The sequence below is a fragment of the Branchiostoma floridae genome, unplaced genomic scaffold, assembly GCF_000003815.2.
Source record: "Branchiostoma floridae strain S238N-H82 unplaced genomic scaffold, Bfl_VNyyK Sc7u5tJ_1555, whole genome shotgun sequence".
NCBI classification, from domain to species: Eukaryota; Metazoa; Chordata; class Leptocardii; order Amphioxiformes; family Branchiostomatidae; genus Branchiostoma; species Branchiostoma floridae.
Window position 1 is genome coordinate 160201 of NW_023365754.1, and position 6747 is coordinate 166947.

The following is a 6747-nucleotide window of genomic DNA, read 5'->3' on the forward strand; positions in this document are numbered from 1 at the left end:
GCCCATTTATGTGATCCACCAATTTTCTTACAAGATGATGTAATTGGCACAAGTTTTGTGTCAAAGTGGTGTAATATACCCGTTCAAAAAGTCTGTATATGCTCTTAAACAAGTGATGTGGTCAATCATCTTAAATTTTGCCCGCTGACGTCATCAAAGTATCATAACATATGGATATTGAATCATAGAAGTTTCATAAAATTACATATGATTTATTTGAAGTAACGAAATAGATAGAAACAAATCCTGTACAAAAACCTTTGCAATGGCAACACCAGAAATTATGAACTTACATAGATTTCATGACATCGTAGTCAAGTGATTGTTTAGGAATAGTCATCGAGTTTGGCGGTTCTATCATAAGCCGTTATTTAGAAGTTAAGCGATATGAAAGACGCCCCAACTAACAAGATACTCACCCACCCAGCCACATACACACACCTTCTGAAAAGGGCTAATGCATTTGTTTGAATGTCCAAAGACGAAAGCAACAAAATTTTCGAAGTTTATGTCTATTGATCATATTGTATGATAAGCTCAGTGACACCCTTTTTCACCGTGAGCGAAGGCGCTTGTTACTCTTTACTATGCCTGTCTTTTCCATGTTTTCCGGTTAGCTGTCCACGTGCCTCCGCCTGATCGTCTCGTAGTAGGCCACGCAGGCAGCCAGACAAAGCAAATAAAAATATAAATCATGCCTTACACAAATCAGCATAATTTCACTACTCTAATAAAGCTGCACAGTTGAAAATCGCTACACACTGTTGTATACAAGGACAAGAAAGAACAACAAGGAATTTTGTTGAAGCATTGTCCGTTCTGTTAGATATTTGCGACTCTACTCACCACAAATTACACCAGGGTTCTTGAAATAGTTGACCTGTAATTTCCAACACAAAAGATTGGACTCACCCAAATTTTCGACTGCACAGCATCAGTCTTTGTCAAGGAATGAACAATCTGTCGTGACGTCACGTTATGCAGATAGAACACATGACTCATTGCAGCTATCGGCCACCTTTGTCATTAGGAAAATCGTAACCGCCCCGTTGATAGGTGCATTGCTGTAAATTACAATAAACATAAATAACAATTAACGATTTGTGAAGTTTATTTTCTATTATGTTTATCCAGTACGTACACTCAGGTCTTTGATCTATTTTTCAGGTAGGCCTGGGATATTACACACTGCATAACATTATATACAACATCAAAACACACCACACCACAATTACATTATAGCATCATAGCAACATCGTAACGCATAGAATTATACAATATAAACAGATAGAAAGTTACAGTGGTGTGGTTGTGGAAATGCTGAATTCATCGCCTGATGGTAATTGAAAAGTCCTATGCCTGATGTGTCGTTGTACTGTGCAAAATTCCAGTTGAGTGTGCTATCCTTGTGCATCTCTTTTGCGAGATCTTGGGGCATTGCTATTGTTGCGTTCAGAAATGCAGCATTTGCGTTTATGATCAATTTGCACGTGACGTCCACACAAATGTTCACACTGTCTGGTTAATTGAGTTTTAGAATTGTCAGTGTCATTTGAACCAACATGAAAGCTGACCAGTTCCATCGTATTTATTTAAACATTTTATTTATAAATCAAAAGAAATAAATTATAGTGAACCATTCATCCACAAATAATGAAATGATAAGAATAATATATCAAATAAGTTAAGAAATGATATACGAGGGGCATTCAATAAGTAATGCCCCTGACCCACTTCCAGTTGTTTGATCTAAATGAAATTTTGCATGTGTAATGAGTCATATCTCTATGGGTTATGTTGCAAAAAACAGCTCTGAACTAATTGTGGTTAATGATTTACTGGTGTTTGAACTGATTTACTGGTGTTAGATTTGCTGGGCCCGTTTCTCGATTTTCTTTTGTCTTATTATGACGGTCTTTGCAGTTTCGAAACGGCCTTCACCTTTTGTTTCTTGCTCATCCACTACGACACAATACTATATGCATTATTGTTAATATGTTGTCTTTGTTGTTACCTGATAGGTGAATTTGAAAAAAACATGCAATCAATGTCTTAGATCAACTTTGTAGTTGTTGTAAGATAGCGCATTCATACAGCACCTAATGGTTGTCCTTTGAACTCTTATCATAACTCTGATCTTTGCTTAGCTTGAAATGGAGCAGAAACTAATTAGTGGTCTTTATTCATCCAATTAACGATTTCTAAAGTTGTGTTAAAGCGGTGCCCTCTAATGGTAGAAAGTCATCATTGTTGTGATCTGGGTCGGCTTGACTTAGCATTGCCCGGTCCTGGAAGGCAAGACGTCGTGAACGGGCGGAGAGGGGAGGGGAGGGTTGACGTCTGGCTTGAAGTGTCGACGGGCACGCTCAGGGTTGTAGTGGTAATTGTGCGCCTAATGTGAGGGGGGTGTTAAGACCGCCGCATTGTGCTTTCCGCTTGGTGCGGTTGGCGAGGTACTTCCGATCAGACACGAGCCCAGTTTGCAGTGCCGCGTAAAGTCTACAGCTTCGTTCGTTGCTTCTAAATGAAGGCGGCTTCACGATCCCAGCCGGCAAGCCATCAGATTCCCCGTCCTCCTCGTCAGACCTAGACGTCCATCTCCTCAGCGGCCAACACCTGGACTCTTGTCGGAGTCAATCCTGCAGTGCTGGCAAAATGTACATATTATGGTATGAGATTCTGGTGAATTCTTTGATTGCTTTCTTTGATCATAATAAAGACACTAGTACAAAGATTTCAGACTCAATGACATGTAGCCATAGCTTGTGGTTTGATTATGAACCTTTGAAAAGAACCAATTTTTATCCGTTTTGCTAGCCTTATGTTAGTCATATCTTTCGCAGCATATTTGCTTCCCTCCCATGCTTCCAGCCTTTCTTTCGAAGACTTCAGGAAGTTGACAGCTCTATTGGGCTTGATACCGAGGTTGTACACTTGCGCCCTCGATTTTGTCAGCGCAAAGCAGCCTTTTAGCCACCGCCTTATCTTACTCATCGTTCGACTCGATAGCAAGATGCACTAGATTTAGCTCTTGTGGACTGTCGTTCTGCAAGAATTCCCTGCCATTGTCCTGCTCGCACATGTGCAACAACAGGTCCGTCATTTTGAACGAGCCGCTTTCGTCATTCAAAATGAGCAACCGCGCGCCTGAGGGTCTGGTGTACAGGGAAGATCTTCGTGAAACAGGGAGTCACGGAAGTATTCTGCGCTTGGTGAAGTAACAAAAAATCCACAAAACAGCAATTCATCTGTGATTGTCAATGTTGCCTGATTTTAAGATGGTCCTTGTGCTTTAATTGGACGGGAATGTGCGCTCTGAGAGGATGGTATTAAAAGAGTAGAAAATGACAGACGGAACTTGATCCATACTTTAACATTTTCTTTGAAATAGATTCCTAACTATGGGGCTTAGTGTGAAAATGTCATTAACCCTAGACCGTATACCCGTCTCCTTTTCTGCCCATTGCCGGTGGGACAATGTTAAAATGGCAAATCATTTGGTGCGACGTGATATGCATGCAAATCCCTTAAAACCATCTAATGTGGTCAAAAGAAACATTGCTCTGATTCTTAACATGTTATGAATTCTGCATTCGATGTTGTTACGTACACTTCATGGTGGTTACACTGTCAAAATGGAAGCGCACATCGATTGACATTCTTATTTATTGCTCCTTCAACATTGTATGCGAGCATTTGCCACTTTCTTTGTTTTTCCTACTGCTGTCCGTGCTTGTTGGTCCCAACCCGAGCTGTTTGGATGAAACCTTCAGTGCAGTAGACTTTGCATCGCAACCATTGATACATAGTGAGAAGATATGCAGGCATATGTTGTAGTATAGTTTCCTTTGGTGGGCCAAACAATCAGCGACTTGAGATGTTGCCAAGAAAATCCAGCGTGAGGTGACTTGGATCGAACACCACTTTTTATTTTACCAGTAATTACATCTCAGGCCGGAAATCGGCCTGCTTTTCAGGTAATCCAGGACATAAAAGTACAAAGTACACATGGCACATATACAATACATAAGTGATCCGTTTGCACCTACCTGTCTCTTCAGCAAGATTGACAAACCGTTCAATGTGTCGTCTGGCAACTTAAGCTGGTAGTGGTACTTTTTGTAGAGGGTGGATTCTTTAAACTTGAGGTGTTGAAGGGCAAACGTATCTCTCATAGTCAGTAGTTTTTTGCATATGCATGTGGAACTGTCCATTAGAAGTGAACACAGTGTCCCATCTTCTTTAAATGGTATATAGCAGCTTCCATCACAGCCTCGCGCAGGTAAAATTTGTTTCAAGTGGAGAGGATGCCGTTCTTTCGTCTCCATCCGCGACCCAGTTTTCCATCTTCTCCTTTCTGTACGGAACGATGCTTTAATTTTTTGTGTATCGCTGTAGCTACCTGTTTGCTAAATCGCTTGAATGACTTAGCTGCATCCCCCTGGACCTTCGTCTAGGCCTTCATCCTGTGCAGGTTTAAGAGTCTTCCATCGGTCCGGAAACGTATTTGGATGTTTGTGTCGTCATTATCATCGTAGACATTTGACAACATGGCTGGTAAGCATCATGCTGAAGAGCGTTGGAGCAAGAACACTCCCACTCCCCCTTAGGTCCTCCTATTCAGCAATGGGCAGCAAGTACTTTCCATCGTCCTCTGTCAGACGCAGCCATCTCTGCCTATCTCCACATGATGCTGGCTCCCCTAAGATCTTCGCTAAATGTCCTCTTCAATGTTTTTTTTTTTTCGTTTTTTTCGTCTGCCTCTCTTACGTTTTCCATCTGGACAGTCATGGCTGTCTTGGAATGTCTGTGGTTCGGTAGCTGCAGGATGTGCCCTTTTAGCTGCATCCTGTTCCCTGTAATGATTGAGCGAGAACGTAGCAAACATTTCCGATCCCCTTCCTCGGGCTGTGGAGGTGAGCAGAGTGATCCTAAAGAGGGCTGCCCAGGGGGTGTCGAACTCCACTGCTGTTCGGTCCAGTAAGGAGCGATCATATGGCCTGGGCCGCCTGTGTGGGGGTTTGTGATTACAAATCCCAGTGCATCCTGACCTGTTGCTTCGCCACTCTCCCCTCGCCACAGGACTTGAGATAAGTAGGTTTGTACACGTGATGTCTTGACTAGCGCATGATCAGCTGACTCACTTGCGCGAGGTAGCAGCTTCTTTAGCAGGACTTGAGGCTGCATGCTTTCTAAGGTTCAAATGAAGGTTTAAGAAACATGAGGTGTAAGTGCTCCCTCACTGCCTTCCACGTGGGTCTCGTCACCTTACATCCCTTCATCTGTTTGAAGAGTTTACTTCCCCCTTAGTTTTTGGTGCTCAGCAATAAACTAACTTCATTCTTTACTAGTATGCTTCAGCAAATCAATTTCCTCACTCTTGAGAAATCTGAGACGCCCCTTTCCAGAAGCAACGTTACATGTAGCCAAAGTTGCTTTGAACGTTGTACATACAATACCGCTATCAACTTCAGGCAGTGGCTTGTTCTTAAAAAAAACCTTTTACCATCACCTCCCACAGTTTTAAACCTGATGGCGGCCCAATGGGTATTTGAAATATGGCTGCATATTGCAACATACACTCTTCGTCGGACTTAAAGTATTTTGATTAAATATATCACAAATAGTTTGATGAAGGTTACAATACACGCTCAAGCTGGAAAATAATACCATGCATGCTGTAGGCTAGGGATAGCCAACAATTTTTTTGTTTTCTTTACTGCTGTAAAAATGTCAATAGATAAATATCAAATAAGTTGTTCAGTAATTAAAAGAATACAAAAGGGAAGCAAAAACAAGGCATGCTGAGCAGGCGGGCAGACTACGTATTAAAACGACAATGGAGTCAAGGAATTGTCATCCATGTCAGAAACACAATCGATATCCTTATCAACAAAACTAATCTAAATTGTAGCCTTGAAGGATCAGTGAAGGAAAGTCTTAACTCTGGAAGGCCAAGTTTGTTTCTGTTGGTCAGCGGGGTGCGGTTGTTTCTGTTAGCTGGGATGGCTGGCAGACAGGGCCAGACTGCTGGGCGGGGAGTGCTTCCAGGGGTGCACTGTACTGTGGCCCAGTCGGGATAGTGGATCCGAAGGAGTTCCTTGTCACTTTGAGCGCCTTCCACTCCCAGTCTTGGCTTGCGGTTGGCGGCCAGAATTTTGAAGTCGGCCTTCAGTCTGGTCTGTAGTACGATGCAGAGGGCGGTCAGTTGGTGGCTACGGGAGTCCTGGAGGCTTCACCAGCCACACGGCCGCCCCGTTGGAACTGTGGTCCTCTTTGTCCCACATCAGTTCCTGCGTGACTCCAACCCAGATCCTCTGCTCTTCCTCAGTCTGGACAACTTAACTTCTTACGTCCATCAACTAGGGTAAAACATAGAAAAATGGAAATACGTCAGTGCGTCCAAGGAACTCAGAAAGCATATGTGATTAAATAGAAATCACTAGTAGTTTAAATAATTAGTACTAACAACTATATAATGTGACATGTAAATAGATTTCATGTATCAGTTTTGCTCAGAGTTGCAAAGTAACAGCTAGGGACGATTTCGTCTAGCTAGAAAAAAAGTAAAAGCGGGTTTATGAGGTCAACGTGTTCTCGTTTGTGCATGGTTTGGCATCAGCTTCGCATACATGCACAAATTTGAAAAGCTAATCAAACATGTTCCTCTCTTCTAAAAACCTGTCAAGGTGCCAAGGGCTTGGCCCTTTGTATACAGACAAACAGGTTTGCATACTAGTACTAGAC